General features: G+C 51.9%; 10 non-coding genes and 1 pseudogene across 10 annotated transcripts; all 11 read right to left on the bottom strand.

Moving 5' to 3' along the window:
• Positions 1–56: 56 nt before the first annotated feature.
• Positions 57–175, bottom strand: LOC141023582 (5S ribosomal RNA). The gene has a single exon (XR_012185182.1). It is a non-coding gene; the product is annotated as a 5S ribosomal RNA (ribosomal RNA).
• Positions 176–546: 371 nt separating this feature from the next.
• LOC141023529 (5S ribosomal RNA) lies at positions 547–665 on the bottom strand. Its single transcript, XR_012185129.1, has one exon. It is a non-coding gene; the product is annotated as a 5S ribosomal RNA (ribosomal RNA).
• A 373-nt stretch (positions 666–1,038) lies between these two features.
• LOC120972232 (5S ribosomal RNA) lies at positions 1,039–1,157 on the bottom strand. Its single transcript, XR_005766590.1, has one exon. It is a non-coding gene; the product is annotated as a 5S ribosomal RNA (ribosomal RNA).
• Positions 1,158–1,530: 373 nt separating this feature from the next.
• On the bottom strand, positions 1,531–1,649 carry LOC120972213 (5S ribosomal RNA). Its single transcript, XR_005766575.1, has one exon. It is a non-coding gene; the product is annotated as a 5S ribosomal RNA (ribosomal RNA).
• A 370-nt stretch (positions 1,650–2,019) lies between these two features.
• Positions 2,020–2,138, bottom strand: LOC120972196 (5S ribosomal RNA). Its single transcript, XR_005766558.1, has one exon. It is a non-coding gene; the product is annotated as a 5S ribosomal RNA (ribosomal RNA).
• A 375-nt stretch (positions 2,139–2,513) lies between these two features.
• LOC120972217 (5S ribosomal RNA) lies at positions 2,514–2,680 on the bottom strand (annotated as a pseudogene).
• A 370-nt stretch (positions 2,681–3,050) lies between these two features.
• LOC120972188 (5S ribosomal RNA) lies at positions 3,051–3,169 on the bottom strand. The gene has a single exon (XR_005766551.1). It is a non-coding gene; the product is annotated as a 5S ribosomal RNA (ribosomal RNA).
• A 371-nt stretch (positions 3,170–3,540) lies between these two features.
• On the bottom strand, positions 3,541–3,659 carry LOC120972252 (5S ribosomal RNA). The gene has a single exon (XR_005766609.1). It is a non-coding gene; the product is annotated as a 5S ribosomal RNA (ribosomal RNA).
• Positions 3,660–4,031: 372 nt separating this feature from the next.
• On the bottom strand, positions 4,032–4,150 carry LOC120972248 (5S ribosomal RNA). The gene has a single exon (XR_005766605.1). It is a non-coding gene; the product is annotated as a 5S ribosomal RNA (ribosomal RNA).
• A 371-nt stretch (positions 4,151–4,521) lies between these two features.
• Positions 4,522–4,640, bottom strand: LOC120972268 (5S ribosomal RNA). The gene has a single exon (XR_005766624.1). It is a non-coding gene; the product is annotated as a 5S ribosomal RNA (ribosomal RNA).
• A 370-nt stretch (positions 4,641–5,010) lies between these two features.
• Positions 5,011–5,128, bottom strand: LOC120972249 (5S ribosomal RNA). The gene has a single exon (XR_005766606.1). It is a non-coding gene; the product is annotated as a 5S ribosomal RNA (ribosomal RNA).
• Between the last annotated feature and the right edge of the window lie 21,885 nt (positions 5,129–27,013).

Here is a 27,013-nt window from a genome sequence, read left to right as displayed (position 1 = left end):
TATATATCGCGCACATGCGATATGTTTGTCACGAGGCGCAAAAAATAATTAAAAAGGGAATGCAACACGAGGACTTCCCAAGAGGTCACCCATCCTAGTACTACTCTCGCCCAAGCACGCTTAACTTCGGAGTTCTAATGGGATTCGGTGCTTTAGTGCTGGTATGGTCGCATCCGACATGTTACCCCCGCCTTCGTCCCTTATGCTTGCTAGTCCCAGGTCCACTACAAAGATGATTGTCATTCTTACTACCATTACAACCGTTGCCTAATAATGGATAATGCCCTATATATACTACTTACTCCCGCCCCTCAAACACGGAGACGGGTTTACCAGGGTTTCCACCCCTCCCTCTATACCGCAGCAACACGTATTTTTTTACCCCTTTCAGAACGCGCTCTTCGCGCCACAAAGCCGCCTCTAGACGCGTGACCAACGAGCAGCGAACTAAAACATATCGCTAATGTCAAAAATAATATAACGGGGTTAATATATATCGCGCACATGCAATATGTTTGTCACGAGGCACAAAAAATAATTAATAAGGGAATGCAACACGAGGACTTCCCAGGAGGTCACCCATCCTAGTACTACTCTCGCCCAAGCACGCTTAACTTCGGAGTTCTGATGGAATCCGGTGCTTTAGTGCTGGTATGATCGCATCTGACATGTTACCCCCGCCTTCGTCCCTTATGCTTGCCACTCCCAGGTCCACTTCAAAGATGATTGTCATTCTTACTACCATTACAACCGTTGCCTAATAATGGATAATGCCCTATATATACTGCTTACTCCCCCCCCCCCTCAAACACGGAGACGGGTTTACCACGGTTTCCACCCCTCCCTTTATACCGCAGTAACACGTATTTTTTACCCCTTTCAGAACGCGCTCCTCGCGCCACAAAGCCGCCTCTAGACGCGTGACCAATGAGCAGCGAGCTAAAACATATCGCAAATGTCAAAAATAATATAACGGGGTTAATATATATCGCGCACATGCGATATGTTTGTCACGAGGCGCAAAAAATAATTAAAAAGGGAATGCAACACGAGGACTTCCCAGGAGGTCACCCATCCTAGTACTACTCTCGCCCAAGCACGCTTAACTTCGGAGTTCTGATGGGATTCGGTGCTTTAGTGCTGGTATGGCCGCATCCGACATGTTACCCCCGCCTTCGTCCCTTATGCTTGCCACTCCCAGGTCCACTGCAAAGATGATTGTCATTCTTACTACCATTACAACCGTTGCCTAATAATGGATAATGCCCTATATATACTACTTACTCCCCCTCCCCTCAAACACGGAGACGAGTTTACCACGGTTTCCACCCCTCCCTCTATACCGCAGCAACACGTATTTTTTTACCCCTTCCAGAACGCGCTCCTCGCGCCACAAAGCCGCCTCTAGACGCGTGACCAATGAGCAGCGAGCTAAAACATATCGCCAATGTCAAAAATAATATAACGGGGTTAATATATATCGCGCACTTGCAATGTGTTTGTCACGAGGCGCAAAAAATAATTAATAAGGGAATGCAACACGAGGACTTCCCAGGAGGTCACCGATCCTAGTACTTATCTCGCCCAACCACGCTTAACTTCGGAGTTCTGATGGGATCCCGTGCTTTAGTGCTGGTATGATAGCATCCGACATGTTACCCCCGCCTTCGTCCCTTATGCTTGCCACTCCCAGGTCCACTTCAAAGATGATTGTCATTCTTACTACCATTACAACCATTGCCTAATAATGGATAATGCCCTATATATACTACTTACTCCCCCCCTCAAACACGGAGACGAGTTTACCACGGTTTCCACCCCTCCATCTATACCGCAGCAACACATACATTTTTACCCCTTTCAGAACGCGCTCCTCGCGCCACAAAGCCGCCTCTAGACGCGTGACCAATGAGCAGCGAGCTAAAACATATCGCAAATGTCAAAAATAATATAACGGGGTTAATAGATATCGCACACATGCGATATGTTTGTCACGAGGCGCAAAAAATAATTAAAAAGGGAATGCAACACGAGGACTTCCCAGGAGGTCACCCATCCTAGTACTACTCTCGCCCAAGCACGCTTAACTTCGGACTTCTGATGGGATCCCGTGCTTTAGTGTTGGTATGATAGCATCCGACATGTTACCCCGCCTTCGTCCCTTATGCTTGCCACTCCCAGGTCCACTGCAAAGATGATTGTCATTCTTACTACCATTACAACCGTTGCCTAATAATGGATAATGCCCTATATACACTACTTACTCCCCCCCCCCCCCTCAAACACGGAGACGAATTTACCACGGTTTCCAACCCTCCCTCTATACCGCAGCAACACGTATTTTTTTACCCCTTTCAGAACGCGCTCCTCGCGCCACAAAGCCGCCTCTAGACGCGTGACCAATGAGCAGCGAGCTAAAACATATCGCAAATGTCAAAAATAATATAACGGGGTTAATATATATCGCACACATGCGATATGTTTGTCACGAGGCGCAAAAAATAATTAAAAGGGGAATGCAACACGAGGACTTCCCAGGAGGTCACCCATCCTAGTACTACTCTCGCCCAAGCACGGACTTCCCAGGAGGTCACCGATCCTAGTACTACTCTCGCCCAACCACGCTTAACTTCGGAGTTCTGATGGGATCCCGTGCTTTAGTGCTGGTATGATAGCATCCGACATGTTACCCCCGCCTTCGTCCCTTATGCTTGCCACTCCCAGGTCCACTTCAAAGATGATTGTCATTCTTACTACCATTACAACCATTGCCTAATAATGGATAATGCCCTATATATACTACTTACTCCCCCCCTCAAACACGGAGACGAGTTTACCACGGTTTCCACCCCTCCATCTATACCGCAGCAACACATACATTTTTACCCCTTTCAGAACGCGCTCCTCGCGCCACAAAGCCGCCTCTAGACGCGTGACCAATGAGCAGCGAGCTAAAACATATCGCAAATGTCAAAAATAATATAACGGGGTTAATATATATCGCACACATGCGATATGTTTGTCACGAGGCGCAAAAAATAATTAAAAAGGGAATGCAACACGAGGACTTCCCAGGAGGTCACCCATCCTAGTACAACTCTCGCCCAAGCACGCTTAACTTCGGACTTCTGATGGGATCCCGTGCTTTAGTGCTGGTATGATAGCATCCGACATGTTACCCCGCCTTCGTCCCTTATGCTTGCCACTCCCAGGTCCACTGCAAAGATGATTGTCATTCTTACTACCATTACAACCGTTGCCTAATAATGGATAATGCCCTATATACACTACTTACTCCCCCCCCCTCAAACACGGAGACGAATTTACCACGGTTTCCAACCCTCCCTCTATACCGCAGCAACACGTATTTTTTTACCCCTTTCAGAACGCGCTCCTCGCGCCACAAAGCCGCCTCTAGACGCGTGACCAATGAGCAGCGAGCTAAAACATATCGCAAATGTCAAAAATAATATAACGGGGTTAATATATATCACACACATGCGATATGTTTGTCACGAGGCGCAAAAAATAATTAAAAAGGGAATGCAACACGAGGACTTCCCAGGAGGTCACCCATCCTAGTACTACTCTCGCCCAAGCATGCTTAACTTCGGAGTTCTGATGGGATCCCGTGCTTTAGTGCTGGTATGATAGCATCCGACATGTTACCCCGCCTTCGTCCCTTATGCTTGCCACTCCCAGGTCCACTGCAAAGATGATTGTCATTCTTACTACCATTACAACCGTTGCCTAATAATGGATAATGCCCTATATACACTACTTACTCCCCCCCCCCTCAAACACGGAGACGAATTTACCACGGTTTCCACCCCTCCCTCTATACCGCAGCAAGACGTATTTTTTTACCCCTTTCAGAACGCGCTCCTCGCGCCACAAAGCCGCCTCTAGACGCGTGACCAATGAGCAGCGAGCTAAAACATATCGTAAATGTTAAAAATAATATAACGGGCTTTATATATATCACGCACATGCGATATGTTTGTCACGAGGCGCAAAAAATAATTAAAAAGGGAATGCAACACGAGGACTTCCCAGGAGGTCACCCATCCTAGTACTACTCTTGCCCAAGCACGCTTAACTTCGGAGTTCTGATGGAATCCAGTGCTTTAGTGCTGGTATAATCGCATCCAACATGTTACCCCCACCCTCGTCCCTTATGCTTGCCACTCCCAGGTCCACTGCAAAGATGATTGTCATTCTTACTACCATTAAACTGTTGCCTAATAATGGATAATGCCCTATATACACTACTTACTCCCCCCCCCTCAAACACGAAGACGAGTTTACCACAGTTTCCACCCCTCCCTCTATACCGCAGCAACACGTATTTTTTTACCCCTTTCAGAACGCGCTCCTCGCGCCACAAAGCCGCCTCTAGGCGCGTGACCAATGAGCAGCGAGCTAAAACATATCGCAAATGTCAAAATTGATATAACGGGGTTAATATATATCGCGCACATGCGATATGTTTGTCACGAGGCGCAAAAAATAAATAAAAAGGGAATACAACACGAGGACTACCCAGGAGGTCACCCATCCCAGTACTACTCTCGCCCAACCACGCTTAACTTCGGAGTTCTGATGGGATCCGGTGCTTTAGTGCTGGTATGATCGCATCCGACATGTTACCCCCACCTTCGTCCCTTATGCTTGCCACTCCCAAGTCCACTGCAAAGATGATTGTCATTCTTACTACCATTACAACCGTTGCCTAATAATGGATAATGCCCTATATACACTACTTACTCCCCCCCTCAAACACGGAGACGAGTTTACCACGGTTTCCACCCCTCCCTCTATACCGCAGCAATACGTATTTTTTTACCCCTGTCAGAATGCGCTCCTCGCGCCACAAAGCCGCCTCTAGACGCGTGACCAATGAGCAGCGAGCCAAAACATATTGCAAATGTCAAAATTAATATAACGGGGTTAATATATATCGCGCACATGCGATATGTTTGTCACGAGGCGCAAAAAATAATTAAAAAGGGAATGCAACACGAGGACTTCCCAGGAGGTCACCATCCTAGTACTACTCTCGCCCAAGCACGCTTAACTTCGGAGTTCTGATGGGATCCGGTGCTTTAGTGCTGGTATGATCCCATCCGACATGTTACCCCCGCCTTCGTCCATTATGCTTGCCACTCCCAGGTCCACTGCAAAGATGATTGTCATTCTTACTACCATTACAACCGTTGCCTAATAATGGATAATGCCCTATATATACTACTAAATCTATGCATCCGCAACTTAGAAAATTATATATTCCTTTGGATTGTCCCTCTTTAGTTGTATTCCGACAACCGTCTATCAATTGATAGTCAGGACTAGTTGTGCATCCGTGTTATCGATGCCTATTATTTTTGTTGTCTGTCAAGCCATTCTATTTCAGAATGACTAGGAGAAAAAAACTCTAGTACCTCATCCATTTCGAGGATTGGGTCAAAGTAGTTGTATTCCGCAGATCAATTGCCAATGCAGCCTTTGATCTGTTCTACCTTGGAATGCCACCCTCTTTCATATCAAGAATGACGTGAGAATTGCACAATCTCTCATGAATTCTTGATGTAGTGATACTTCTCGCCATCATTATTCATCTCTTGGTCTCCGTGTTGGTTGTAACCGGAATGCTGACAAGTGAACTATGATGTGTGAAATCAATACTCCTAGCAACCCCGTTGCTTGGTAGTTAATGGACAACAATCTCATTCTTAGCGTGTTGGTTACTGAATCATCATCCTAAGATTTATCGTGTGACCTAGTCCATTTTCCCTGGTGCACACCTCGGTCAACGAGATAGGATTGTGTCAATCCATCACTCTCTGGATCACATCGTCTTGCCCTGAAAAGCAAGATTGTTCTCGAGCTTAGTAACATATCGGTGGTTAGTGATTTTCCGAATATCTTCTTGGAGGGATCACCAAGTTGTCACCTGATCGCTATGTTGAGTTCGTGATCAAGTTGGTTTTCCAATAAACCACTCTTTCTCCAAGAATCTGTGTTGGATACCCCTGAGCTAGTTGGTTAAGCCAAACAACAACTTGGAGAGTTGGAAGATAAAAGCTTGTCCGACCACGCTCATCCCTAAGGGATGTATTTTTGTGTGTGTGTGTGTGTGTTGAAGAAAGATGATATCTCCATCGATTGGTCCTCGTGTTTAGTTGTTGGATCTATTATCTTACCAATCTTTGATTTGAGTATGGGCTATCGTCAAATCAAATCAGAACCCATGGTGTTCGTAATGTTGTCTTACTCGTGGTTGATCCCTCGAGCATACACCATTATATCTTTTGGATCTGACCAATGCTATCACCGTGTTCACATGATGGTGGAAGTCCAGTGATATGGAAATTCCGATGTGTTGCTATTGAGCCCATCGGCAACATTCTTATCTTCTCCATGGCTCGTGTTGAACATTAAGTTAGTGTTGGAAACTTGTGCTAGCATTTTCTTCGTGCTATCTCATGAAGGATATGTTTGGATGAAAGTAGTGACTTCCTCGAATTCATGTGCATTTGGTGCAAGTTGTCGCCGTGAGTTTGAGAAAGATTATTTTTGCTTCCTTCGGAATCATCCCAAGTCAGTCGTGCATGTGCAAAGTATACCATGGTTTGGTGGATTAATTACCTCCACTCCATATGCATTCCGTAGCACACCAAGCCCCTGATTGACTTGTTCAAGGAAGAGGAGTCTATGCTTGGGATCTAATCCATGGACTTGCGTAAAGACTTTGATATCCTTGATGAGGGTTCCCCACCGGAACTCGGTAGTGTTTCATTGTAAGACTACTATGTGGTCATGCTTGTCTGGGACGGCGTGCTCACATGTATGTAGCAGAACCAGCTCATGTTTTGGAGCTTGCTACCGTAGCTCATTTCCCGAGAATCTCGCAACGTCATCTCGTCGATTTGTGTTGCAAACCTTCATTTTCTTCTAGACTCGATGAGTCTGGAATATCCTGTTACCAACTAGATCTGAATAACAGGCAGATATGACGGTTGGAACTTTTCCAAGATTATGATGTAGGTCTCGACAAGGTTGATGTTCTGGCCGACGCACCTAGCCGGAAGATCTATCATTGTAGTATCTTGATTGAGCTATGTAACCATCTTCTCCGTGAGGATTTAGTGCAACTTATTCTAGAAGTTGATCCTCAGGGGTCCTTGTGCTCTCGGTTTCCTCGATTATGCTAGAACCATTCAACGGTGGAACCACTCTCGTTGAGTTATCCCCAGTTACCAGAATCATACCCAGCATTTGCATTTTGTTCCTAGCTTGCACCTCAGTAATTACTGTTTAGGATCATCTTCAAAAGTGGTCCTACTATGGGTCCCATCCATCCCCGATGATAAGCAAAATCATCCATGGTGTTGTCTTCAACAAGGTAGTCCACATCATTCCTTCTAGTATGAGTATGCCATTCTTTTGAATTCGTTCACACGATCGTTTGTGATTGCCTTAGGATGGTATAAAGAGTTTCAATGATCTTTGTATCAAAAGTAATTCTTTTTGCCACTTAAGGGAATAATTCTACGAGTCACCTTTCCTAAGGTGCTCCATTATGGAGTCATGTCAATTTCTCCTCGCTACTTGAAACCTTTGTCATATGTTTTCTTTCCATCCACTGTCTAAACTCAAGAGTTGTTCCAACGTCTCACTCCATGAGTTGATCTTGAGTGCCCGATCTTCAAGAAGATCGATCCTGTAGAGTTTCCCTCTCTTCCGTCATCATAGTTAGATGAAGCTCTCGAAAGAAAAGATGTCAAGATGAAGATGATGCAATGAATCAACATCTTCGAGAAGAACAATTGGATCGTGAAGATTATGTTAGTTTGCGTTCCCCTTTCATCTTACCCTACGCTTGAATCTCGGGACGAGATTTTTGTTTAGTGGGGGTGAGTTGTCACATCCCTAGCTTCTGGCAATGCACTAGGCTAGCTTCATGTGTGCATCATGCTTAATATTTGAAAGAAACTTGAAATGGGGATGTTCAAACCCTAGCATTAAATCAACTCAACTAGGATGGATTAAAATCTTTTCAATAAACCCAAAATGTCCCTAAGAAAAGTTCATGATTTCTGGTTAAGGTGGAAACCTCTGCCAAAAATGATGAATATATTCTTAGATCATTTTTGGATTTTTGAATTAAATCATATTTTATTTGACCTTGGGCATTTAAATACTATAAATATTTAAGTGCTCAAATGATTCTGAAACTAAATGTGGGTCACTGGAATAATCCAAAGAGAGTCCACAAATTATTTCAGGAGTTTCCAAAATGGGTTGGTATTGTTACTAATTCAAAACAGAGGAAAGAAATAGAAAACATAAACAAATAAAAGAGAGAGAGGAAAGGACTGACCTGCCCTACCTGGCCCGTCCCTGTAGTAGCCCAGCTGGGCAAAGCCGGCCCAGCCCACCACCGCAACCCCCTCTATCGCCTTCCTCCTCGCGCCAGTAGGCAGGGGCGCGTGCCCGGCGCGCGCAGCCACACGCCGGCCACCTCCTCCCTGCCTGGCTGCCTCCTCCTCCCCCCGGATGTCTCTCGCAGCGCCACGCAGCCCCCTGGTCCCTCTCGCTCACTCCCGAGCTCCTTCCCCTCCTCTGTCCTCTCTCTCGCACGCACCCGAAAGCGACCGCCGCCGCCATTCGCTACCGCCGTGCCCAGAGCCACCCCCTCACCCTTCCGCCATGTCCAGAGGCTCCGCATCGTCGTCCTCTTCGTCCACACCGAGCCAAGCAACCGGGGAAGCACCGCATCGCCGTCCCTGACGTCTTCTCCAACTTCGGTGCCGGCGATCCCCGCCGCTTGATTCATCTTGTCCAGAGCTTCCCCGGCCCTGCCGTCTGCACCAGCCGACTCACCGTGAGCCACCTACCTTCTCCCCTAACTCAGAATGCTCGCCCCCATGCCGTAGCACCGTTCCCCACGAGCACCGAAGCCGCCGTCCGCCATTGCTGCTGCACGCATAGCCTCCGTGCTCCCCTGGCCTCACCGTGCTGCTATTAGTGCTCCCCGTGCCTAGCAGGTGCTGCCCAGCCTCTCGATTTGCTCACTCATACACCGTAGCGACGCGCCCGTGCACCACCGAACACCACCGCCGCCAAAGCTCGTCGCCGGCATGAATTCCGGTGACCCCGCGACCTCCCACTTGGTCCTTTGGATGCGCAAGATCAAGGGCTATCCCCTGGTGCCCTCAGCGCGCCAAGCTGACGCCTCTAGCGCAAGTCCGGCGTACCCCGCCGTGTTCTGTGGTCGCCGCCGGCTGGTCTCCGGGGGCTGACGTGGCACCATTAGTCTAGATGCTAATCGCGCTTAGTTAGTGTCGCGTGTTGATGACATATGGGCCCCGCGACTTAACTAACCATGGGTTAACCCCTGTTTAGTTTAAGTTAAGCACAGTGGCCCCACGCGTCGGCGTTGACCTCGTTGACGTGGCCGTTGACCGGACTCACCTGTCTGTGTCACTAACGGACACTGGGTCACTGACCAGTGGGTCCCACTGGTCAGGTTTGACCTGGACCAGCCGCTGTTGACTTGCTGACGTCATCCTGACGTAGTGCTGACGCAGTAATTGAATTACTGGAATTATTCTTATATAGGAAATTCCAGAAAATGCCCAAAACTTCTAAAATTCATAGAAAATTATCTGTAACTCCAAATAAGATAAATTATATATGAAAAATGATCAGAAAAATCCAATCTATCCATTTGTACCTTTTTCATGCATGTTAGAGCAACTTATAGCTACTTTTTAGGACAAATCATGTAAATGGCATTTGAATTTCCACATATGGAGTCTGAATTTGAATCTTGGATTCAAACCAACTTCATTTAACCTGTTGCTAGGTTCATTAGCTCAAAACACATTCATATTGCCATGTCATAGCATGCATCATATTGTGCATTGCATTGATCGTGTTTCTTCTCTGTTTGCCGGTGTTGTCCCCGCTCAGTAGATGTTGCTTCGACGATGCGATCGATGACACCGATGAAGAGCTATACTATCTTCGGAAGTGTCAGGCAAGCAAAACCCCCTTGTTCATTCCGATACAATCCCACTCTCTCGCTCCTGCTCTCTTTTACTACATTAGGACAACAACGTTTCATCTATTACTTGCTGCGGTAGTTGAACCCCTTTCCTCTGCATGACCTGTCATTGTCACAGTAAATAGATGAAACCCACTAGCATGAGTAGGAGTTGTTTGAGCCCTGATGTGCCTACTCATTCATGCTTGTTTGTCATGCCTGCTATTGCTTAGAGTTGTGTCAGGCCTGATTCATCGGGAATGAGTTGGAAAGTTGTGAACATGTCCTACTGTGTGAGAGCTAAGTGTGTGAACACGATTTGGTAAAGGTAGCGGTGAGACGCCATGTAGGAGTACATGGTGGGTTGTCTCATTGAAGCCGTCCTCAGGAACTGAGTTCTGTGTTTGTGATCCATGAACAGTTACTACCACACATTGGGTTCCGGTAACTCGACCCCTCTCGGCTTATTAACCGCCTCGATCTCTGTCCAGGAGTTGCAACTAGTTTCTGTTGTTTGTAGGTTGTGTTAGTAGTCTACCAAGTGGTACCCGGTACAGGTGGGCTTGGGACAGACTAGGCACCGTGGCACGGTGTACCAAGCGTAGATCCATCCGTCGAGGTGGGCTTGGGAACCCTGTACACATTGTTTGGGGCCATGAGCGACACCCCGGCCGGATCTCCTTGCGGATGGAACCCGAATAGGCGATAAACCTGGACGAGAGACTTGTGTGGTTAGTCAGGTCGTGGCCGACTCCCTCGCCAGGCTTCCGCTTGAAGGTTGCCGAGATACACGACGTGTACATGGTGGTAAGTGGCGAGAGCGTGTGTGAAGAAGTACACCCCTGCAGGGTTAAGATCATCTATTCGAATAGCCGTGTCCGCGGTAAAGGACTTCTGGGTTGCCTATACAGTTCATAGACAAGTGAAAGTGGATACTCTAAAACTCACAAGATAAGCGTGAGTGCTGTGGATGGCGTTCTCGTAGGGAGACGGGAGCGGATCCATAGTGGTGTATTGATATGGTGAATATGTGGACTCGTGTGCGCCACCTCAAAAGAGTTACTTGCAATTGTAGCTTAGGATAGCCACCGAGTCAAAGCTGGCTTGCTGCAGTTAAACTCCACCACCCCCTTTTGATACTGATGCATATGTAGATAGTTCTGATGTAAGTCTTGCTGGGTACATTTGTACTCACGTTTGCCTATTTTATGTTTTGCAGAGAGACGTCAGTCTCGCTAGTAGTGCTGTGTGGACTTCGACGTTTAGCTTGTTACCTCAGCTACGATCTTGTGCCCTTGGCAGGATCTGGTAGATAGTCAGGCTTCTCAGCCTTTTTCATTTGTAGATGTCTGTACTCAGACATGTTAAGCTTCCGCATGTGCTTTGACTTGTATGCTCTGAATGTTGGGTCATGAGACCCATGTTTGTAATATCTCGCTCCTCGGAGCCTAATGAATAAATACTCTGAGTCGTAGAGTCTTGTTGTGATGCCATGTTGTATTTGCACATATCGAACATATTGTGTGTATGATTGAAATGCTTGGTATGTCTGGGATCCGATAACCTAGTTGTTTATCCTTGGTAGCCTCTCTTATGGGTTCACGACTAGTCATGTCGGCCCGGGTTCTCTGTCATATGGATGCTAGTGACACTATCATATTCGTGAGCCAAAAGGCGCAAACGGTCTCGGGCCATGGTAAGGCGACACCCGTGGGAATACCGTGCGTGAGGCCGCAAAGTGATATGAGGTGTTACCGGCTAGATCGATGTGACTTGGAATCAGGGTCCTGACAGCTTTGGTATCAGAGCCTGACTGCCTGTAGGATTACCAAGCCAAACTGGTCGAAGTTGAGTCTAGAAATGCTTTAGTTATATAAGGGAATTGATTGCGGAAGGGAACGTAAGGCTCTTTTTACTCCTTATACCTTATGCCCTTCTGATCTGAGTCACCCTCTTCTTTCTGCGGGGATTAAGAACTAGGCTTCTCATCTATCTATCAGGATCATGTGTTACTAATCTGTAGACTTATAAGATTGTTGGTTCCAGGCCTCAGTTCAGTTTCTACTACTTTTAGTATGTTGTCAGTTGAACCAGAACCTTGATATTATGATGTTGTTGAGTGGTTATGCCACCATTTTGCAGGATGTCTAAAAAAAAATTGAGCATTTACAGCCGTTATGCTGTCCGAGTCACCCCAAGTTTCTAAATAGTCTGGTGCATTTGCAAATCCCTTCTTTTTGACCCCGATATCCTTTTGGGCCAGATTAACCACACTAATTGCTGAGTTGAGGTACTCTATTGCCTCGACATTCATGTTGGAGCTATTATTATGACCCTAGGTGTCCTAGAGAACCACCTAATAATCTAGCCATGTTTTGTGTTCCCAGTGTGATGATTCTGGCCGTTATTCTCGAAAGCATCCCGTATGATGCTATTTAGTAGTAGGTATTCTACTCCTGGGTTCTTGACCCGAGATTCACTCTACTTACCTCGTGTTGATAGTGTTGCTCGTACCTTTAGGATATTAGTAACCTTTGCGATAGTCCTCTAGGTCTGTGGTATATCGTTCTTCCAATACCATGAACCACTATGGCAGAAGTTCTTTGAACCAAAAGATCACAACCAAAGTGCTCTTGATGAGTTCTCCATTCTGCATTGTGAATCTGCCAGTCCTACCTTTCTGCATGGATTATCTGGAAGAAATATGTTGAACTTGTTTGACATACTAAATCTATGCATCCGCAACTTAGAAAATTATATGTTCCTTTGGATTGTCCCTCTTTAGTTGTATTCCGACCCCCGTCTATCAATTGATAGTCAGGACTAGTTGTGCATCCGTGTTATCGATGCCTATTATTTTTGTTGTCTGTCAAGCCATTCTATTTCAGAATGACTAGGAGAAAAAAACTCCAGTACCTCATCCATTTCGAGGATTGGGTCAAAGTAGTTGTATTCCGCGGATCAATTGCCAGTAGGCAGGGGCGCGTGCCTTCCTCCTCTGTCCTCTCTCTCGCACGCACCCGAAAGCGACCGCCGCCGCCGTTCGCTGCCGCCGTGCCCAGAGCCACCCCCTCACCCTTCCGCCATGTCCAGAGGCTCCGCATCGTCGTCCTCTTCGTCCACACCGAGCCAAGCAACCGGGGAAGCACCGCATCGCCGTCCCTGACGTCTTCTCCAACTTCGGTGCTGGCGATCCCCGCCGCTTGATTCGTCTTGTCCAGAGCTTCCCCGGCCCCGCCGTCTGCACCAGCCGACTCACCGTGAGCCACCTACCTTCTCCCCTAACTCAGAATGCTCGCCCCCATGCCGTAGCACCGTTCCCCACGAGCACCGAAGCCGCCGTCCGCCATTGCTGCTGCACGCATAGCCTCCGTGCTCCCCTGGCCTCACCGTGCTGCTATTAGTGCTCCCCGTGCCTAGCAGGTGCTGCCCAGCCTCTCGATTTGCTCACTGATACACCGTAGCGACGCGCCCGTGCACCACCGAACACCACCGCCGCCAAAGCTCGTCGCCGGCATGAATTCCGGTGACCCCGCGACCTCCCACTTGGTCCGTTGGATGCTGTCGGGTGGTTGGTGCGACATATGCCAACGGATGGCTTATCATTGTGGGTGCCAATAAGACATCGCCGGTTCCTAGAAACGGGATGAGGCGAAGGCATGCACGCCGGCGGATCTTACCCAGGTTCGGGGCTCTCCGAGGAGATAACACCCCTAGTCCTGCTCTGCGGGGTCTCCGCATGATCACTAGATCAGGAAAGGTAGCTACAATCGCTCCTAGATCTGTTTGGGTTCAAGGGAGAAGAAGAACAAGGCTAGTTCTTACTTCTCTCTATCTATGGTGTGTGTGCTCAGCTTAGAAGCCAACCCTTTGCATGGGTGCTCCGGGGGGTTTATATAGGCCTACCCCCCGGGGGTACAATGGTAATCCGACTGGGCACTGGTCCCAGCCGTCAGCGTCTACGCTCGCCGACTTCTCCGCCGGCTGTTGGGTCCCGCCGTCTGGTGGGTCCCGCCAGCTGCCGGCTTCTTGGTCGACAGGCGGGCCCCACCGCCTAGGGTCTTGTCGGCGGCTGCTTACTGTAGCCTCGCCTCTGATGACGAGGGCTTTGTCGAGGTAAGCGTGGCTACAGTGAGCCGCCTCGGGGGCTCTCACTATAGCCTTACCTCGTCTTGTCTCCTTAATGGGGCTCCTGCTTCGAGGAAGGGAGTAGCCGGCTTCTGGGGGCCGGCTACGCCCTTGGCCGACTGGGAAAGGCCGGGCCGCCTTCTCGCCTCTCTCTGGCTGAAGGGGCCCGCCGCCCGTGGGCCGTACGGGAGTCTGTCGTGGATGACGTTGAGGCTGGCATGGCTACAGTGCCGAGCTGCACGGGAGACGGCCGTCCCATACGGCCTCCTGTAGCCATGCCCGCCTCGGGCTTCGGGGGTAGTGGGCCGCACTGTGGCCACACCCCGTCTTGTCGCCGTTATGTGGGAGTAGCTTTGGTGGTTGTGGTCTCGGCCGGCTTCTTGGAGTCGGTGCTCTTGGAGGCCGGCTTCTTGGAGTCGGCTACCCCGTAGTCGTCCCAGGGAGAGGTTGCTGAGGCTGGGTCGCCTTCCGGGAGTCGGCTTCAGAGGTAGCCGGCCAGGGAAGGCGGCCCAATGCTTGGAATGCTTGGAGGCCCGAAGGCCTGATAATTTTTTCAGAAGAACCAGGGGCAGTCGGTTAGGCTACCCGTGGCCATTTACTCCGACAGTAGTCCCCGAAGCTGATTGGGCTTCGAGGTGGAGTAGGGGTTGAGAAGCTCGATCAGCTTCCTATCTTGGTAAGTCGGCAGCTGGGAGCCGGCTTTAGTTAGGCGTGCCGCCTTGGTCGAAAACTCCGGAGTCGGAGGGCGGGAGCTCGCTAGCGTGTGCTCCGGGCCGCGGGCCGGCCACTTGCCGTCTGCAAACCACGTGGCCTCCCTCGGCCAGAAAGCCTGCCAGCCCACGCGCGCGACGGGACGTCGCCGCAGGGCGGGGGCCCGCCACGTCCGCGCCCGGGCCCAGGCGCGGATTCTCTGTATCCCGAAACCGCCCGCACGTCTCCTTGCGGCAGTTTCGGCTCGCCTTTAGGGCGCAATAATCGTGGGGCGTGGGGGGAATGGGTGCAGTTAATCCCACGTCTCCCCCCCCCCACGTCCGGCCTCTTCGGCCTCGCCTCGCGAAGCTATAAGTAGGGGGAGGTGGAGGGCGCCGGGCCCTCGCACGCTCCTCCTACTTCCACCATCTTCTTCGCTCGCCGTTTCTTGCAACAGCGCCTCGCCGCCGCGCTCTTCCACCGCATGTTCCTCCGCCGCCGCGCTAGTTTTTGCCATGCCTCCCGCCACGGAGCAGCATGGCGGGGATTGGGATGGCTCCAACGTGCACGAAGATCACGTCGAGTTTCTCCGCAACACGCGGCGGCTGCCCGGCGCGGACAAGGTGGAGGTCCGCCTCACGCCGGCGAAGGAAATCACGCCGGAGCCGCAGGAGGGCGAGCGGGTGGTCTTCCGCTCGCACTTCTTGCGCGGCATTGGCCTTCCAGTGAGCGCCTTCTTCCGCTCCTGGCTCGAATTCTATCAGCTCCAGCCGCACCACCTCACCCCGAATGCGGTGGTGCTGCCGTCGGCCTTCGTCACCCTGTGCCAGGGCTACCTTGGCGTCCTCCCCACCCTCGAGCTCTGGGGGGAGTTCTTCCAGTCCAAGCTGGGCACGCGCAGGCAGGGCGTGCCGGCTCAGACTGGCGCCTTCATCGCGTCGTGGAGGTCGGTCGCCGACAACCCCTTCCCCGTCATCCCGCTAATCCAATCGGTGAAGAAGTGGCAGAAGTCGTACTTCTACGTGCGGAACATCGCCCCACGGGGCGACTACATCAACCTGCCGGCTTACGTAGCCGGCCCACCGGCGGGCAGGCTGCCCCAGTGGTCCTTCCGGGCTGTGACTCTGACGCCGGCCGGGTCCGCAGCCGTCGCCCGAGTGCGAGTGATGACCCAGTCGGAGGGCTTGACGGGGGCTGACCTTCTGGCCGCGTTCGTCACGCGCCGGGTTCTTCCGCTCCAGAGCCGTCCTCATCTGATCTGTCAGATGAGCGGCCAGCTCGATCCGAGCCAGATGTGCACCAAGGACATGCCGCACGAGGAGGTCGCCTATATGGTGAACTACCTTGCGAATTGCAAGCTCTCCGAAGAGTGGCAATTCGGCAAGGAGCCATACAGCCGAGCCAATCCACCGCCCATGGTATGCTCTCCCTGTGTCTTCTTTTTCTCTCAACTTCGTTGCCGAGTTCCTCTTGGCCGACTCTAACTTAGTCGGCTTGTTCTTTGACAGAGTCCTCTTCTTCGGCCGGCCGGCGGGTCAGACACGGAGCGTCGATTCGTCCCCGACCGGACGGAACACGATCTGGAGGACCCCGACCTGGGGGCGGCCGGCATGGACGACAACATCGAGCCGGGTGGCGGCCATGCCGTCGGCGAAGCAGGCGGCTCCGGGCTCTGAGTCACCTTCGACGACTGGCCGGACGACGACGAAGCCGAGGTCGTCCCGCGTCGCCAGCCGGCTTCTGGGCGCGGCGCGGGCTCCTCCGCTGCACCGCCTACTCGGGGCGGAGGGCAGAAGCGTCGCGCCGCCCAGGGTCTGTTTGGCAGTCGGACGAAAAAACCCAGGGGCGGGGCGGCCGCGAAGGCGGCTCGCTTCCGCAAGGCGGTGAAGCAACCGCAGACCGTGTCGGCGTAAGTCCGAATTTTTCTTTGTGTACTCTCTTTCTTTCTTTTCTTTGGTGGTTCCTGAAACCTTGTATTTTTTCTCCAAATGATCAGAGCTCCGTTGTCGCTTGAGCGGGCGGCTGCCGGCTCCGTCGTCGAGTCGCCGAGGGGCTCTGGGAGCACCACCCGCCGCATGGACCCCCGTGCCGACCTTCAGGAGGCGACAGAAAGGAACGCGCGGGAGGCGCGGGCGGAGTGAGAAGCGCGGGAGGCGGAGGCACGGAGGGCGGCCGCCGCCCAGGCAGCACGGGAGGAGGAGGCGGCGAAGGCACTCGCCGATGCCGCAGCCAGGGCCCAAGCAGAGGCTGCGGCCGCGGCGGCGGCGGGGGAGGTTTTGATGGTCACCCCGCTGCGCGTCATGGCGCCTGGGGACATGGAGCCCTCGCCAGAGGGAGCCAGCGGCGACCAGCCAGGGCTGGGGGGAAGCGACGATGTCATCATCCTGGAGAGGGCGCCGGTGCCGACCCCGCCAACTGGGGCGGCTCAAGGCGGCCGGCCTGATCCGCCGCCTGCACAGTCGGCGGGGGGCGAGCCGGCCGCGAGGGCTGAGATGGTGGTCCGGATTCCGTCGAGCCGGCGCGCGGGGAAGGCCGCGTCGGAGCCATAGAAGGCCGCGTCGGAGCCGCAGCCGGCCATGGGCTCCAGCTCGTCGGCCCGAGATGCGGAGGTGGCCAGCGCTACCTCGGGGTGGACGCCAGGCGGAGGGACGGCCGTGGTGAACGTGGCTGCACAGGACGTCCGGACCCGGCTCCAGGGCCAAGCTGCGGCGCTGAGGCAGTTCACCGACGAGTTCCTCGCGACGCGGGCGGCCATCCGGGTTAGTATTCCCATCTTGCTTCTTCTTGATCTTGATTTCTTCTTGATCTTGATTTCTTCTTGATCTTGATTTCTTCCGTGGGGGCGCGTCAGCGCACCCACTGGGTGTAGTCCCCGAGTTCCGAGTCGGCTGCTGAGCAGGCGGCTTGGAACTTCTTGGTGGATTTGCCTTTGCTATTTTTGTTCTTACTTCGGTCTTCTGTCCATCTTGCAGGACTACCACAACCTTCGAGCGGCCGCCTTCAACTCCCAGGCTCGGGAGCTGACTCAGAAGACCGCCGACCTTACTGAGAGCCGAGGTACGTGCTTTGTTCTTTATCTCATGTGGGGGCACGTCAGCGCACCCACTGGGTGTACTCCCCGAGATTCGGGCCGACTGCTGAGCAGTCGGGTCGGATCTTCCTTGACGACTTCTTACTGTTCTTCTTTTCCTGCCGTCTCTGCAGCGGCCAACGCCAGTCTGAGGGCACAACTGGGAGAGCCTCAGACTGCCCTTCGCGCCAAGGATGCCGAGCTTGCCGCCTTGGTGCAGGAACGCGACCGCCTGGCCAAGAAGTTGGCCGACCAGGAGGAAAGTCACAAGGCGGCACTGAAGGCGGTGCAGGACCGCGAAGCTGCCCTTCAGGCCGGGTACGAGACGGAGGCGGCTGGCTGGGCCGAGGCCAGGCAGACTTTGATCTCTGGCTATGGCCAGATCGAAGATCTGGTTGACGGTAAGCCGCCTACTTCTTCGTCCTTTCTTGCCATCTGCCACTTTGGCTCTTTTTCTGATTTGGTGCTCTTTTCTCCCTTCCTTCTTCTTGCTTGCGCAGAATATTTCCCTGGCTATTCTACTGCTGCCAACCAGACCATCGAGGCCCGTCGCCAAGCGCGAAGGCAGGCTGGCTTTGAAATCTCGCCAACCGCCGGCTGCTCGCTGGAGGAACAGCTTCTGGCGATCCAGGCCCGTATCCAGCCGGCTCACCGACTGCTCCGCCGGCTTCAGCGAGCCGGGGCGTAGTTTTTGGCCGCCCTCTGGCCCGGCCAAGTGGTTCCTTGCACCCCCAGTCGGACTGCCGACTGGCTGGAGGTGGCAGTCGGCCGCTTCGAGGCTTGGAAGGCTTCGGCGGCTCGCTCCGGTGCCAGGCGGGCGCTGGAGTTCGTCAAGGCCTGGTATCCCGGCCTGAGCCTGGACCAGCTGGCTACCTGGCGGTAGCAAGCCGACACGGAGCTGGAGCCGGCACGGCCGGCCATCATCCGGCAGGCTTCGGCAATCGCCGACTACACCGACACCAGCGTCTTCTCCCCCGAGGTGGACGACAACGGTGTCGCCTAGCCGGAGGAGTGGTTCGGTCTGAACCCGGCGGACAGCGAAGACTCGGCGGAGGAGATCGACTCCAGCGACGAGGGTGAAGAAGAGGAGGGGGAGGATGGTGAAGACGCCGAGCCGGCTGGTGGAGCCGCCGGCCAGCCTCAGCCTGACCGCACCTCCAGCACCACGTCGCGCGCGAGTGCGTCGCCTGCCGTGGGTGGCGATCAAGCCGAGACTCGCTAGGCGGCCACTCCTTCAGCCGGCGAGGCCGCCTTCACCGACCAGCTCGGCCTCCGCATCGCGCCTTAGTCTGCTTTCTTTTGTTTTCCTGTCTAGTTACTTTTGGAACAAAGTTTGGTTAAGTCTGCACAATTCCACCCACTGGGTGTATTCGAACTTATGTCTGTTGCCAACCCTTTGGGGGTTTTATGTGTATATATAACTTATGCATGCATTTGGCCTTTCCTCATGGTTTGCTTTTTATCCTTCCGCTGTTTCCTTTGCCGCCCTCCCTTGGATGCCGCCTCCCCAGTCCAACAGTTGCTCGACAATCTGAAGCTGGAGGAGTGCTTGGCCGATGGGGGGGGGAAGTACTTTAGCTTTACTGGACTAAAGCTAAGTTTTTAGGAAGCCGGCCAGCCGGCTGTTTTTGACAGCCGACAGGCATGTTTGTAGGCCGTCTCTTTGCTATATAGGTTCGTTGCTCCTTAGCCATTTTTCGTGTGGGCATCCTTTCTTCCTTGCCTCTTGCTAGTCGGACAGTCGGTTCTTCGAGCTGTGACTTTCAACAAGAGGGGACTCGGGAGCCGGCACACTACTTTTCTGACTTTAGGTAGAACTTTCAATATAGCTCAAGGCGGCCAGTCCCCGGGCCGACTAGTCGAGCCCGGTGCCAGACAAGAATTCAAATGTAATAATACATTCATGGATATGACGCTTGTCATTCATAGATAAACAAAGGCAGTCCCCGAGTAGTGTTCGGGGGGCCTGTTGGTTTGTACTTAATACAAAAGGGGAGCGTGATACATACTGCTTTTCAACTGTAAAATCGTCCTAGGAGGTTTGCGTTCCATGGTCGCTCCGACTCCTTGCCGGAGTCGTCTCTCTTGCGTGCTCTTGGTTTTTGCGCGTCGATCAAGTAGTAGGAGTCGTTCCCGAGTGCCTTGCTGACGACGAAGGGGCCTTCCCAAGGGGCCGAGAGCTTGTGCTGGCCGGTTGTTCACTGGATCAGCCAGAGCACAAGGTCGCCCTCTTGGAAGGATCTTGGCTTGACCTTGCGGTTGTAGTAGCGACGCAGCCCTTGCTGGTAGATGGCGGACCGGCTGAGTGCTAACAGCCGACCTTCTTCCAGTATGTCGACGCCGTCCTCTCGTGCTTCCTTGGCCTCCTCCTCCGTGTACATGGTGATCCGAGGTGAGTCGAACTCGATGTCTATTGGGATGACGGCCTCGGCACCGTACACAAGGAAGAATGGAGTGAAGCCGGTTGACTTGTTGGGTGTAGTGCGCAGACTCCAAAGGACAGCCGGCAGCTCATCGAGCCAGCAGCCGGCCGATCGTTCCTGTGGTACAACCAGTCGGGGCTTGATGCCGGAGAGGATGAGTCCATTTGCTCGCTCAACCTGGCCGTTTGACTGCGGGTGGGCAACGGACGCTAAGTCTAGTCGGATGCCCTGCGTCACGCAGAAACGTGCCAGTGCTCCTTTGGCAAAGTTCGTGCCGTTGTCGGTGATGATGCTGTGCGGCACGCCGTACCAAGTAGTGATGTCGGTGATGAATGTCACGGCACTCGGCCCGTTCAGCTTCTTAATCGGCTTTGCTTCAATCCACTTTGTGAACTTGTCCACAGCGACCAGTAGATGTGTCAAGCCGCCGCGGGCTGTCTTGAAAGGGCCCACCATGTTGTCGGGACCCCGATTCTAAGTCACACCGATCTAGCCTGTAACACCTCATATCACTTTGCAGCCTCACGCACGGTACTCCCACGAGTGTCGCCTTACCATGGCCCGAGACCGTTTGCGCCTTTTGGCTCACGTATATGACAATGTCGCTAGCATCCATATGACAGAGAACCCGGGCCGACATGGCTAGTCGTGAACCCAAAGCGGCACTAACGTATGGGGACAGGCATACATGAATCAACATCGAACGTGTCGGTCAGCAGCGTGTGAATCCGGGCTGTAGCACTGGGCTAACAGGACTCCGGGAACCCGGGCTGTAGCAGGCTAGGCAGGACTCCGGATGTCACCGCGTGACATTTCCCCGAAGGGACAGACACAGGAACGATGTGAAACACATGCCGGCCAGTCAGCTGTCCAGAGCAGTAGTGCTGGGCTAGCAGGACTCCGGTGAACCGGGCTGTAGCGGACTACTATGGCTCAAGGAGGCACTAGACTACATTTCCCCATAAGAGAGGCTGCCAAGGATAAACAACTAGATTGTCAGATCCCACACATAGCAATACACGTTACACGTACGCATAACATGCAAGTATGTGCTGTACAACATGGCATCACAACATAACGCAAACTCATATAGAGAAAAGGCCCAGAAGAGCCACATAGCATTAAGTACAAAACAGGGGTCACATGACCCATCATTCAGAGCATACAAGCAACGGAAGCATTACATGTCTGAGTACAGACAGCTACAAAGAAAAAGGCTGAGAAGCCTGACTATCTACAAGACCCTCCCAAGGGTTCAAGATCGTAGCTGAGGTACAAGCTACTCGTCGAAGTCCAAGCGGAACTACTAGTAAGACTGAAGTCTCCGCTGCAAAAACATAATTAAAGCAACATGAGTACAAAGGTACTCAGCAAGACTTACATCAGATCCTATCATACATGCATTTGTATCAAGAATGTAGTGTGGGGTTTAGTTGCAGCAAGCCAGCTTTGACTCAGTGGCTATCCTGTTCTACGACTACGAGAAACTTCTTTGAGGTAAGAAGGCGCACACGAGTCCACTAATCACCACCTCAATACACCACTATGGATTCATTCCCGTCTCACCCCGAGAAGCCATCCATAGCACTCACACTTATCTTGAGCATTTTAGAGTATCCACTTCAAGTTGTCTATGTACCACGTAAGCATCCAAGAAGTCCATAACCGAGGACACGGCTATTCGAATAGATCATGATAACCCTGCAGGGGTGTACTGCGTCACACACGCTCTCGCCACTTACCGCCATGTACACGTCATGTACCTCGGCAACCTTCAAGCGGAAGCCTGGCGAGGGTGTCGGCCACGACCTGACTAACCACGCAAGACTCTAGTCCAGGTTTATCGCCTATTCGGGTTCCATCCGCAAGGAGATCCGGCCGGGGTGTCGCTCACGGCCCCAAACGATGTGTGCAGGGTTCCCGATCCCACCATCCGGGTGCCACTCGGTACACCGGGCCACGTGTGCCTAGTCTGTCCCAAGCCCACCCTGCCGGGTGCCACTCGGTAGAAAAATAGCACCACCTACAAACACCAGAAACTAGTTGCAACTCCTGGACAGAGACCAAGTTGGTTAATAAGTCGAGAGGGGCACTTAAGCATTCCAATGTGTGGTAGTAGCTAGTCATTGGACAGCATACACAGAACTCAGTGCTTAAGGACGGTTCCAGTGAGACAACCCACCATGTACTCCTACATGGCCTCTCACCGCTACCTTCACCAAATCGTGATCACACGCTTAACTCTCGGCACCAGAACATATCGTAACACTCCAATTCATTCCCAATGAACCAGACCTGACACAACTCTAAGCAATAGCAGGCAAGGCATGGTAGGAACACAACATGGCTCAATCAACTCCTACACATGCTAGTGGGTTTCAACTATTTACTGTGGCAATGACAGGTCATGCAGAGGAATGGGTTCAACTACCGCAGCATAAAGTAGCAGTTGAATCGTTGTTGTCCTAATGCAGTAAAAGAGAGCAGGAGCGAGAGAGTAGGTTTGTATCGGAATGAACAAAGGGGGTTTGCTTGCCTGGTAGATCAACAGGGTGGCACTGCTCCTCAGACAGGTACTCTGGAACACTCTCCGGAGCAGGACCTATCGAGAGGGAACGGTGTCGACAGTCAAAACACAATCATATGCAACAATATGATGCATGAATATGGCATGAATATGTGATGTATTTGAGCCAATGCATTTAGCATTCAACTTGGAAGAGATCCATTTGAACCAAAGGTTCAAATGCAACTCTAATTTAAGTCCTTATATATGCCATTTATATGTTTTCACTTATACAGTAGGTATAAGTTGGTTTGTCATGCATGAAACTAGTACAGATGGATAGATTGCATTTTTCTGATAATTTTTCATATATAAATTATTTAAATCTGAGCTACGGTTGGATTTCTATGAATTTTAGAAGTTTGTACATTTTCTGGAATTTCTTGGTTTAATTTTAAATCCAGAAAAGGGGTATATTGCGTCAGCACTGCGTCATCATGACGTCAGCGGGTCAACGGTGCTGACCAAGTCAAACCTGACGTGTGGGGTCCACACGTCAGTGACACAGGGTTAAACAGAGGGTTGGTTTATCCTAATTACAGTGTTAGTGGCGCTGGGGCCCACTGGCCAGTGTCAGGGGTTAGGTTAGGTGGTGATTAGCACTAAGCTAATCACCTGACAGGCCGGACCCACGTGGCAGGCTCAGGCGACAGGGCTCGTCGCCGGCGACCACTGGCCACGGCGGAGTCCCCACTAGAAGCCACGGGAGCGGCGCCTGGGGGCACCAGGTGGTTGCCCGCGCTCCCGCGCATCCAGGGGAGCCCATGAGAGGCTACGGGGGCGGCGGATCTCACCGGAGCGGAGCTCACGGCGGCGGCCGGAGCTCGGGCTCGAGCGGCTGCGGGGCTACGGAGCACGAGGAAGCGAGCGGGGAGGCACTACAGCCTCCTGGCGTCACCATGAACACGGTGACGCGTGTGGTTGCGGGCTGCAGTGGCTTGAGCGACGGCGGCGACATGGACGGCGGCGAGGAGCTACGGCCGTGGAGGAAACGGCGGCTACGACGCGGGAACGACGGGGAGAAGAGGGGGAAACGGGGAGGTGCTCACGGCGATCACGCGGAGCAGCACAGCGGGCTCAGGGGAGACCTGGTGACGGCGAATCGACAGCGGCAGACGGCGGAGCCCGAGGAGGAAGACGATGGCGATGGCGGCGCTCCAGGGCTTCCCGAGGCGTGTGGCTCGACGGAGAGGTAGCCCGCGACGTGGCGGAGCTTCTGGGCGTGCCGGGGAGGCGAGAGGGTGGCGGTGGCTACGGCAACGGTGGCCGGTGGCGACGGCAGCGCTCGGTCGTGAGAGAGAGAGCGAGGGGGAAGAGAGAATGGGCACGGGAGAGAGCGAGAGAGGTGCGGGGCGGCGCGTGGCGTCGTTCGGGCGATCCAGGCGACGAGGGGAGAAGAAGGACGTGGCGCGCATGCGCGCGGGCGGCGAGCGCGTGCCCCTGTCCTCCTGGCGCGAGGAAGGGGACGACTGGCACTGGCCAGTCAGCTGGGCCGGCCTGCTGGGCCAGGCCAGGCCGCACAGTGCCAGGCCGCAGGTAAGCTCCCTTTTCCTATTTCTTTTTCTTTCCTAATTTTCTGACATTTGTTTGGTTTAATAAAAATACTAAACCATTTTATTTACTTATGCCAATTTTTATAGGGGCTAGTGGTATTATTCCAGAACTCCTCAACAAATGGCATAAATTTTGGACAATATTATATATATATAACAATATATATCCAAGGCAAATAATTATTGCATTAATTCCAAATGCCCAAGATAAATACTTATGATCTCCTAAAAATATTGGTTTGATTTTTATCTCTGTCCAATATTTTCAGAGAGCAACATGAACATTTTCTTGGAACCTTTTGGAGCAATTTTTATCTGGGTCATTTCCAGAAATGATTCTGAGGGTTTCACAGATCCCCATTTCAAATTTAAATGAAATTTAAACATGATGCACACATGACTAGCTAGTCTAGGTCATACCAGAACTAGGGACGTGACAACTCGCCCCCACTTGAAAGAATCTCGTCCCGAGATTCAGGGGTCGATGGAAAGAAGGTGGGGTACTCCAGTCGAAGACGATCTTCTCGCTCCCAAGTAGCTTCTCTCTCAGAATGATGAGACCACTGAACCTTGAGAAACTTGATGTTCTGACGTCGGGTGACACGCTCTGCTTGATCAAGAATGCGAATAGGGTACTCTCGGTATGTGAGGTTATCTTGGAGATCAAGCGTTTCATGGGCCACTCCGCGGATGGGATCCGAGAAGCAACGCCTGAGTTGAGAGACGTGGAAGACATCATGGACTCGATAAAGATGTGGGGGTAGTTCTAACTGGTAGGCAACCTCTCCTCGTTTAGCGAGAATGCGAAAAGGACCAATGTAACGAGGAGCCAACTTGCCCTTGATACCGAAACGATGGGTACCCTTTAGGGGAGTAACCCGAAGGTAAGCCTTGTCGCCAACTTCATAAGCCACTTCCTTATGACGACGGTCATACTGGCTCTTTTGGCGAGATTGGGCTGTTTTCAAATTCTCACGAATGATGCGAACTTGCTCTTCTGCTTCCTGGATCATGTCCGGTCCAAAGAATTGTCTTTCACCGGTTTCTGACCAGTTCAAAGGTGTCCGACATCTTCATCCATACAGAATCTCGAAAGGAGCTTTCTTAAGACTGGATTGATAGCTATTGTTATAAGCAAACTCGGCGAATGGTAGGCATTTCTCCCAATCCATACCGAATGAGATAACGCAAGCTCTAAGCATGTCTTCAAGAATTTGGTTGACCCTTTCCACCTGACCACTTGATTGAGGGTGGAAAGCGGTACTGAAGGAAAGATGGGTGCCCATGGCAGTTTGGAAACTCTCCCAGAAATGAGAGGTGAAGAGACTACCACGGTCTGAATTGATCTCTAGTGGAACACCATGAAGTGACAGTATTCGAGAAATATATAAGTCAGCGAGCTGACTAGCAGTGATACTCTCTCGAACAGGTAGGAAGTGAGCCACTTTGGAAAGACGATCAATGACTACGAAGATAGCGTTATTCCCTTTCTTGGTCCTGGGAAAGCCGGTGATGAAGTCCATACCAACTTTATCCCATTTCCACTCAGGAATGGCTAAAGGCTGAAGGGTGCCAGCAGGTCTTTGATGCTCTGCCTTAACGCGACGACAAACGTCACAATTAGCTATGAACTCAGCAATTTCTCTCTTCATCCTAGTCCACCAGAACCTCTGGCGTAGGTCCTGATACATCTTAGTACTACCGGGATGAATCGCGAGAGGGGATTCATGTGCCTCCTTAAGGATCAATTGCCGAAGATGTTGATTCTTGGGAACCACCAGACGATTCTCAAAGAGAACAGCACCTCGATCATCCATAGAGAAACATCCACCAACTCCCTTCTTAATGTTTCTCCTGATGCGGGTAACACCCCTATCAAACTTCTGGTCAGAAATGATCTGATCCTCAAGGGTAGGTTTCGCCACCAAGGTAGAAAGGAATCCTTGAGGAGCAATGTGAAGGTTAAGCTTACAGAATTCCTCATGGAGAGGTGGTTGGTCCTGCTGCAACATAAGGTTGTTGCAATAGGACTTACGACTTAGCGCATCAGCCATGACATTGCCCTTGCCTGGGGTGTAGGTAATCCCTAAGTCGTAATCTGAGATCAACTCCAACCAACGTCTTTGCCTAAGGTTCAAATCTGGTTGGGTGAAAATATACTTGAGACTCTGGTGATCGGTGTAAATCTCGCAACGTTTACCGAGAAGGTAATGTCGCCATGTCTTAAGAGCATAGACTACGGCTGCGAGCTCTAGATCATGTGTAGGATAGTTCTCCTCATGTGGATGCAACTGTCGAGATGCATAGGCAATCACATGACGATCCTGCATAAGAATGCAACCTAGTCCCTGTCGTGAGGCGTCGCAGTAGATAACAAAGTCTTTAGTGAAATCCGGTGGCACAAGTATGGGAGCAGAAGTCAGGCGTCTTTTCAGTTCCTGAAAACTGTATACACACTGTGGGGACCACTCAAACTTTTTATCTTTCTTGAGAAGTTCCGTGAGGGGTTTGGCTACTTTGGAGAAGTTTTCA

This window comes from Aegilops tauschii, chromosome 5, assembly GCF_002575655.3.
Source record: "Aegilops tauschii subsp. strangulata cultivar AL8/78 chromosome 5, Aet v6.0, whole genome shotgun sequence".
In the NCBI taxonomy this organism is placed as follows: Eukaryota; Viridiplantae; Streptophyta; class Magnoliopsida; order Poales; family Poaceae; genus Aegilops; species Aegilops tauschii.
Note: the sequence above shows the minus strand (reverse complement) of the source record. Positions and strands in the feature narration are given on the sequence as shown.